Source organism: Schistocerca piceifrons, chromosome X (genome assembly GCF_021461385.2).
Source record: "Schistocerca piceifrons isolate TAMUIC-IGC-003096 chromosome X, iqSchPice1.1, whole genome shotgun sequence".
NCBI lineage: Eukaryota > Metazoa > Arthropoda > Insecta > Orthoptera > Acrididae > Schistocerca > Schistocerca piceifrons.
In genome coordinates this window covers 535,675,458-535,684,316 of record NC_060149.1, presented here as the reverse complement: position 1 = coordinate 535,684,316, position 8,859 = coordinate 535,675,458, and the positions used below count along the sequence as shown (strand labels likewise).

The 8,859-nt window shown below is 45.8% G+C and overlaps 1 non-coding gene across 1 annotated transcript; it reads right to left on the bottom strand.

Moving 5' to 3' along the window:
• Positions 1-2,200: 2,200 nt before the first annotated feature.
• Trnas-uga lies at positions 2,201-2,275 on the bottom strand. The gene has a single exon. It is a non-coding gene; the product is annotated as a tRNA-Ser (tRNA).
• Positions 2,276-8,859: the final 6,584 nt, after the last annotated feature.

Below are 8,859 nucleotides of genomic sequence, written 5' to 3'. Positions count from 1 at the left end.
AGATACAAGATCAAAACCAATCTCGTTGCTGAAGTTATCTTTACCAGGTCATCCTCAGTTGAACATTTAGGGTCCTTGTCTATGCTGTTGCCACCCCATTCACTATTATCATGGTGTCTTCCATTGTGAAGTCTTTGCAAAGTAAACCTACATCCACTGACACCTGACCTAGACTTGCACGAGATTTTAAAAACAACTTGTGACCTAGTAACTTGACCCTAGTTTATACTATAACAGTCGGCCAACACCTTTACTATGTCAACTACCTAACAATCAGACTTTCCCCTTCCTCTTAACTTTTACTGAATTCTTATTCTCAAACAATTTTTGAAAGTTTGTTGTGCTTGTGGCTCATCAGTTTCCAACTGTGACAACAGATCAAACCAGTTTTCTAGATTGACAACAAAACTGTCTGACAAAGTTCTATTCCTGTTTCTTCTATAGGCTGTTGCCACTTCCCAACTCTCTTTTCTTCTCTTCCCCTTTAACCTTTCGAGAACTTGTTCTGCCTCGTCTAGTTCCACCTGAATGGCGTCAATCTTCTCCTCCTGTTCCACTATCTTCCTGTCTCTACACAACCAATGAGCCTTGTTTATTCCTGCAGTTCCCACGGTGCTACAGTCACTCGCATGACAGGAACTGCAACAACCCTCACACCACAGCCGGATTAGCTGAGCGGTCTAAGGCGCTACAGTCATGGACTGTGCGGCTGGTCCCGGCGGAGGTTCGAGTCCTCCCTCGGGCATGGGTGTGTGTCTTTGTCCTTAGGATAATTTAAAGTAGTGTGTAAGCTTAGGGACTGATGACCTTATCAGTTAAGTCCCATAAGATTTCACACACATTTGAACACCACAGCCTTGAACTAACGACAATCCTATGGCAAGTCATACGCTTCTCACTCATGGAAAACAAATTTTAACTTTAGTCTAAATTAAACAAGAATAATTTCCTAGACTACTCAATTAATATATTTAATTCTCAGAAAGTTTAGGCCTAAAGCTCGGATACTAATTAAAAACTTCTGTAGAAACAGAAACGATTAAATTTCTGTTATTTACCTCACAGAACAAACATAAGCAAAGAACTGAGCCTGCACTATATGAACATTTCACTTTATAAACGATGAGAAACCTGTGGCTTAGAATGCCGTGATACTTATTCTTGATGGTCATCACTCTCATACTCATAACATTCTTGTTGTTGATTGTGCTCAAGAATAGAATGTCACACTATTGTGCCTGTCACCTCATACAATACATCGCTCACAACCTCTGGATTTGTTTTTATGGCCGCATTCAAGTGTTCGGCTCACTGCACATTCTTTCCAATGTTTGAGAGATAAAGACACTGGACCACTGATGGGAAGAACATAGTGCAGAGTCGCAATAATAGAAGTGGCTACAAATGACTTCAAAAAAGTGGATTTATTCTTATGCCCCCCCCCCTGGTTTTTTCATCTATGGATTTTCTTCCTCACCAGACTGCAGCAAACGCTGATAAGGTCTCAGAAGCTACAGCCATTGTTGACTGCAGTTAACTGAATTGAAGAAACAGAGTCCTCACTAAGAGCAGATAAAACAGCAGTGTTAACAACATCTCCTTTTAAATGAGTTTTGATGTACTTCATGGCTAAATGGCTAAAGAAAACAAGTTCCGAGACTACACTAAAGAAACCACCATCAACAAAATCTGCTCTAAGAACTTAATTTGATGCATTTGATAGACCTTCAACATCTGGGGCTACCAAACGGAAGTTGTTCATAAGAGATCATCAGAAAGAAGAAAAACAAAAACAGCCAGTTCATGCTGAGGAAGACCTGATTCAAGGCCTCACGAAACCATGTCGGAAGACTCTCCATCCAAATATGAAGAGAGTGAGGAGTAGAGGAGTGAATTTACTGCGACCAGTTGTGGTCAGCTGATACCTTTGAAGAGACCCGAATTAAGTTCATTGGTAGCACTCACTTGTGTCATGAGCTTTGTGCCTGTGTCAATGATGATACTTGGAAAGTATTAAAAATGAGACTTCTGTATCAAAAAGCATTTAACATTTCTCTTATTATGACTGTAATTTTTACAGAGTAACAAACAGTTATCCAATACTCTTTACTTTTGAAACAAACATTTAGTGCAAAAATAAAGGCTATGCTACTAATTCATTGAGTTCTAATTTTGAAACTTCCTGGCAGATTAAAACTGTGTGCCCGACCGAGACTCGAACTCGGGACCTTTGCCTTTCAAGGGCAAGTGCTCTACCATCTGAGCTACCGAAGCACGACTCGGGCCCGGTCCTCACAGCTTTACTTCTGCCAGTATCTCGTCTCCTACCTTCCAAACTTTACAGAAGCTCTCCTGTGAAACTTGCACAACTACCACTCCTTAAAGAAAGGATACTGCGGAGACATGGCTTAGCCACAGCCTGGGGGATGTTTCCAGAATGAGATTTTCACTCTGCAGTGGAGTGTGCGCTGATATGAAACTTCCTGGCAGATTAAAGCCCTGTGCCCGACCGAGACTCGAACTCGGGACCTTTGCCTTTCAAGGGCAAGTGCTCTACCATCTGAGCAACCGAAGCACGACTCACGCCCGGTCCTCACAGATTTACTTCTGCCAGTATCTCGTCTCCTACCTTCCAAACTATACAGAAGCTCTCCTGCAAAACTTGCAGAACTAGCACTCCTGAAAGAAAGGATACTGCGGAGACATGGAATAGCCACAGCCAGGGGGATGTTTCCAGAATGAGATTTTCACTCTGCAGCGGAGTGTGAGCTGATATGAAACTTCCTGGCAGATTAAAACTGTGTGCCCGACCGAGACTCGAACTCGGGACCCTTGCCTTTCGCGGGCAAGTGTTCTACCATCTGAGCTACCGAAGCACGACTCACGCCCGGTCCTCACAGCTTTACTTCTGCCAGTATCTCGTCTCCTACCTTCCAAACTTTACAGAAGCTCTCCTTCGAAACTTGCAGAACTAGCACTCCTGAAAGAAAGGATACTGCGGAGACATGGCTTAGCCACAGCCTGGGGGATGTTTCCAGAATGAGATTTTCACTCTGCAGTGGAGTGTGCGCTGATATGAAACTTCCTGGCAGATTAAAACTGTGTGCCCGACCAAGACTCGAACTCGGGACCTTTGCCTTTCGCGGGCAAGTGCTCTACCATCTGAGCTACCGAAGCACGACTCACGCCCGCTCCTCACAGCTTTACTTCTGCCAGTATCTCGTCTCCTACCTTCCAAAAATTTCATATCAGCGCACACTCCGCTGCAGAGTGAAAATCTCATTCTGGAAACATCCCCCAGGCTGTGGCTAAGCCATGTCTCCGCAGTATCCTTTCTTTCAGGAGTGCTAGTTCTGCAAGCTTCGCAGGAGAGCTTCTGTAAAATTTGGAAGGTAAGAGACGAGATAGAAGTAAAGCTGTGAGGACCGGGCGTGAGTCGTGTTTCGGTAGCTCAGATGGTGATTCCGCCGCCGGCGGCCGTGCTGTGCGGACGTGCGGAGCGGCTGTTGCGGTGTTTACATCGTCGCCGCGAGCGGCCGGCGCTGTGTGGTGAGTGCGCGCTTTCTGCGTTAGTCATAGTCCACGATCACATTCTAGAATGACATAATGGAACAGACAACGCGACGCGATACTTTGAAGTTGATTTTCGATCCGAGCTACGCCCGACCGATATCTTACGAAGTTGAGGCATTTATCGAAGAAACTTTTCAGATCAAAGTGGATGAATTGATTGGAAAGCACCTGTCGATTGTCAGTCCGACTGTGTTCCTTAAGTTATCCAGTTCTGACAAGTGCGACCAAATTGTAGAAACATATGGTGGGGTGGCAAAATTCAAACATTCCGACGGACACATAGGGCAGATCACGGTTTCGCGTGCTGGAATGGGAATAAGAACGGTTCGAATCTTTGAGCTCCCCTTTGAAATAACGCCCGAGGAGATTAACAACAAGCTGAGAGACTATGGCGCCTTTATCAGCAATGTCGCCGAAAAATGGTCTAGCTTGCACAAGTATCCAGTATTAAATGGAGTCAGGCAAGTTAAGATTGACATGCTGAAACATTTCTCACCGTATCTCTGGATTGGTGGATATCGAGCGATCATCATTTACGATGGCCAGCCGAGAACCTGCTCGGGTTGTGGTTCTACCCAACACGTCCGCGCGCAGTGTGTTCAACGGCGTGTGACGCAACTGCCGACTGGGGAGCGAGACCCGCCTAGTCAGATGGCCACGCTACTCGTGACGTACGCTGCCGCAATTCGCAGTGACGTCGCCCCAGATATGTGTTTCGACAGGGCGGTAGTTGCTTATGCCGACGTTCCCGATGGTACCGTAGCCATGGATACTAGCAGCACAGAAGCTACAGGTCCAGCACACTCACAAGACGAGGAAACTGACAGGTGTGCAGAACAAGACCAGGCTAAGACGGCAGGAGAAGGCATGTGCAAACCACTCGAAGAAGTCGGGCACCACAAAGAGGACACAGTTGCAACATCGGAGGATAATGACCAGCAGCCTACAACTGTTTCACCAAAGAAACGGAAGAAACGTCGAATAGCCCGTCAGGGAACAGCAGAAATCGCGCCAATCTTGCGTGAAAAGGCGAAACAGATAGGCCAAGAATTGGGGGAGACGACACAAGCAGCTCCTCTGGAAGATCGAACAACAAAAACGAAGACCCGAAACGAGGACACTGAACCCGACCGTGGAATCCACATTCCAGGCGGTACAGCTAGTCCGAAGGACCCTCCACCTGTACCAAAAACGGACACGCGGGAAGTTACGTGCACGCGAGATTGGGCGGATGACATGGAGGAGCAAAATCGTTATGCAGAGATGGCTGACATACCACAACGTTCAGGACGGACGGCACCCTACCGTCGACAAGATGTGTCCACCCGGCAACAAACCACCATCAAAGACGCTCGTGCAGAAGATGATGATGCTGACTTCTTCTAAGTAGAGCAAACATCCACTTCACCTGGCAAACAGTATCCCACCTGACACGGTATAGTCGACATGTCGTCCTTGCAGGCGTACAGAATTGCAACCTTGAATATAAATAAAATTAACAGCACCCTCAAGCTGAGAAATCTCCAAGATTTTCTGTACGCCGCTGATGTTGACATCTTAATGCTGCAAGAAGTAACGGCTATCCGTTTGGACGACATCACTGGCTACAACGCCGTCATCAATCCTGGCAATGACAATAGCCTCGGCACAGCGATTATGACTAAAGAGGGGATCCTACTTACAGACGTGACGAAACTGCCGAACAGTAGAGGTCTCGCTGTCACGATAAACAACACCGGGTTTATCAACATATATGCCCCGTCAGGAACCGGAAACAAGCGCCGCAGGGCCGAATTTTTCAAGGAGGACATCGCTCCCCTTTTCGCGGTGCGATTTGAACAAATAATATTTGCGGGTGACTTTAATTGCGTGCCGAGTCCCAAAGATCAGACGCCAAATTTTAACAAATCTCTGGAGCTGGAGAACATCGTCAGAGAATTCCATCTGTTAGATACTTGGGAACTAAAACATGGTGATCAGCTAGGTTTCACCTATATCACCAGCCATTCTGCCAGTCGTATCGACAGGATTTACGCAACGTCCAATTTAAGGAGACACGTTTTACTGTCCGAGCTATGGCCCACTATTTTCTCTGATCATATCGCGTACATATGTACGATAAATTTAGAGAAACAAGGAACTTACAGGGCGAGAGGTCAGTGGAAGCTAAACGTTGCTCATCTTTCGGATCCTGGATGTCACGCCGCCTTCCACACCACTTGGGCAGAATGTGAAAAGAAGTTCTACTTGTACGGTACGGCGCTGAATTGGTGGCTAAACTGCGCGAAGCCCGCAATAATAAAGACAATGAAAACTTACTCCCGTGAAAAAGTCGCCTGGCGGAAGCGGACATTAGACTTTTACTTCAGCTGTCTGAGAGACTTGTGCGTTCGGGATGCTACAATCATAACAAACTATGGGCAAATCAACCGAATAAAAGTAAAATTGCTCACCCTGCAGAGACACCATCTCGAAGGCTCTAAAATACGAACGCGTTTGCAGAACGGTATACGAGAAGAAACAACATCGATGTACCACATCCTCCAAGAGAACAAAAGACAAAAACGGAAAATTCTGACGGAACTCAAAACTTCAGACGGGAGACTCTTGACAGATCAAGCTGCAATACGAGACGAGATCCATCGACACTAGTGAGCTGCTGGCCAATACACAGACAGATGAAACAGCGCAGCAAGCTCTCACTGCTAGGACGACAGAGTGACTCACTCCAGAAGAAGCTGATGTGCTCGCAGCAAGAATAACGGACGAAGACGTCGAAGATGCCATCTCGAGGAGTCCAAAGAATAAATCACCTGGACCAGATGGGCTACCCGCTGGATTTTATCAAACTTTTCGCGAACAGATAATTGCTAAATTGACACTCGTCTGCAATGAAATACTAAATGCCGACACTGCCCTTCCGAAGGAATTCTGTGAAGGTACAGTGGTCTTAGTCCCCAAAACACCAAGAGGCAAAACCGTGGAGAATCTTCGACCCATAACACTTCTCAATAGTGATTATAAAATCTTCGCCCGTATCATGATGCAAAGGTTTAATTCAGTTATTCGTACAGTGACAGGAGCTTACCAGACAAGTGTGGGAAAGGATAGAACGATATTTCAGACCTTATGCGACTACAGAGACATTATAGCGATATCGGAAGCCTGCAACATTCGCTGTGCCCTGATGTCGCTTGACTTTGAAAAAGCCTTTGATAAAGTTAATCATTCGTACCTGTTCCTGTGTATGACATCCATGCACTTCCCACAGAAAATTATAGCCTCCGTGAAAAACATACTGACGAATAGCACGTCAAGAATCAGTGTCAACGGACAACTCAGTCACCCGATCAATATTCACAGTTCGGTAAGACAAGGTTGCCCCATGTCCATGACGCTTTTCGCGATTGCGCTTGAGCCTCTCTTAGTATCCCTGACTCGGCAACTCCGTGGACTACATATACACGGACAGAAGATCATATGTCAAGCCTACGCGGACGATGTAGGGGTACTTGTGACTGACGAAAGCGAGGTGGCAACAGTACTTGAAGTTGTGGCGACCTACGAACTGGCGTCAGGAGCTAAACTCAACCGCAATAAATCTGGTATTATGAATCTTGGTAGGGGCATAGAGATCTGAGCCGCTGGACGTATCAACACTGTGGAAAAAATAAAATGCCTTGGAATAGAATATACGAATAATATCCGCCGCACAGCCGCTCTCAATTATAGAAAATTACTTGCCACATTACGAGCAAGCATAAAACAACACAGCTTGCGTAATTTAAATGCAATACAAAAAGTGCAACTAGCCAATACCTATATAACCTCCAGAGTAAACTGTGTTACTCAAGTGCTGCGTCTGCCACGAACCATAGCACACCAAATGCAAGCAGCGCTTGGTTATTTTGTCAGCAGAGGTCAGATATTTAAGGTTTCATATGATACCTTGCCGCTACCGACACGCAATGGAGGGCTATATCTAACAGACATCTACCTTAAAGCGCAAGCGCTATACGTTAGCAAAACTTATAAACAGTGGCAACGATCACCGCGGACCTTAGTGGCTCATCTCTTACGTGAAAACACCCCAGTCAGCAGAGATCCACCAATCGATGTGCATCACATCTCCCACGAGCTGTACCACTATAAACATTTTCTTGTGGAATACAGCTATGTACGCCATAGAATACCGGAGAAGGACATATATCAGGTTAAGGAGGTTTACAACACCTTGCTGGAAGGAAAATTGCGCAATCGAATAGAAAACAAATTTCGACATTATAACTGGAAAAACATATGGGAAAACATATCTGACCCCCATCTACCATCCAATGTGCGATCGACGTGGTACCTCGCAGTCAATAGAAAAATCCCCAACAACTCTAAACTGCACGCCATACGTCTGGCACACACACCAAAGTGTCCCAGCTGCAATGTCGTCGACACTGAAGAACATCGTTTCGTCTGTGACGATGTGAAAGACGTGTGGAATCTCTTCAGGCAAAAACTAGCACATGTGCTCCGCACGTCACCTAACACCATTACACCGACACACGTCCTTCTGCCAGACGACGTGCCATATCCTAACACTAAAAGAAGGTCAGCCAACTGGCTCAAAGGACTGACAGTCCATTACATCTCAACGGCTATGACGAAGAGTGCAGCAGACTATTGGATGCACCTGATGACAGAACATCAAAAGCTCGAACGACAAAAGAAATACAAAGAGAATTACGCAAATTTCTTGAACCGAACTTTGTCCTACCGACAGAGCTGAAGAACGATTAAACGATATTTTGTACAATCTCAGGATTACTTTTTTTTATGAAATTATCTATTAAGTTTCTCATTCCTTTTACGCCAACAAGGTGGCTATTTCGTTTACCCTTTGCCCTCGTGTAGCAGCACTAATAGGTTGCTGACGCAAACATGAGACGCCAGCAGGCTGAAGTACGCCTGGCTCTCCTATAAAAATCGCTCCCGCACAATGATGGAAGAATGTAGCGGACCTATTTTCTTTCCACAACCCCAAAAGAAGGGATTTTGTTTACTTGTACACATTTACTTCGTTGGTCAACTATCTCTTATGGAACAAACATAGCACAGAAGCTAACCGAAGAAGGCACAATATGGCGAGCGGAAGGACGGGCTGTAGGGGAGGTAGGAGGCCCGAAAAAAAAAAAAAAAGATGGTAGAGCACTTGCCCGCGAAAGGCAAAGGTCCCGAGTTCGAGTCTCGGTCGGGCACACAGTTTTAATCTGCCAGGAAGTTTCATATCAGCAC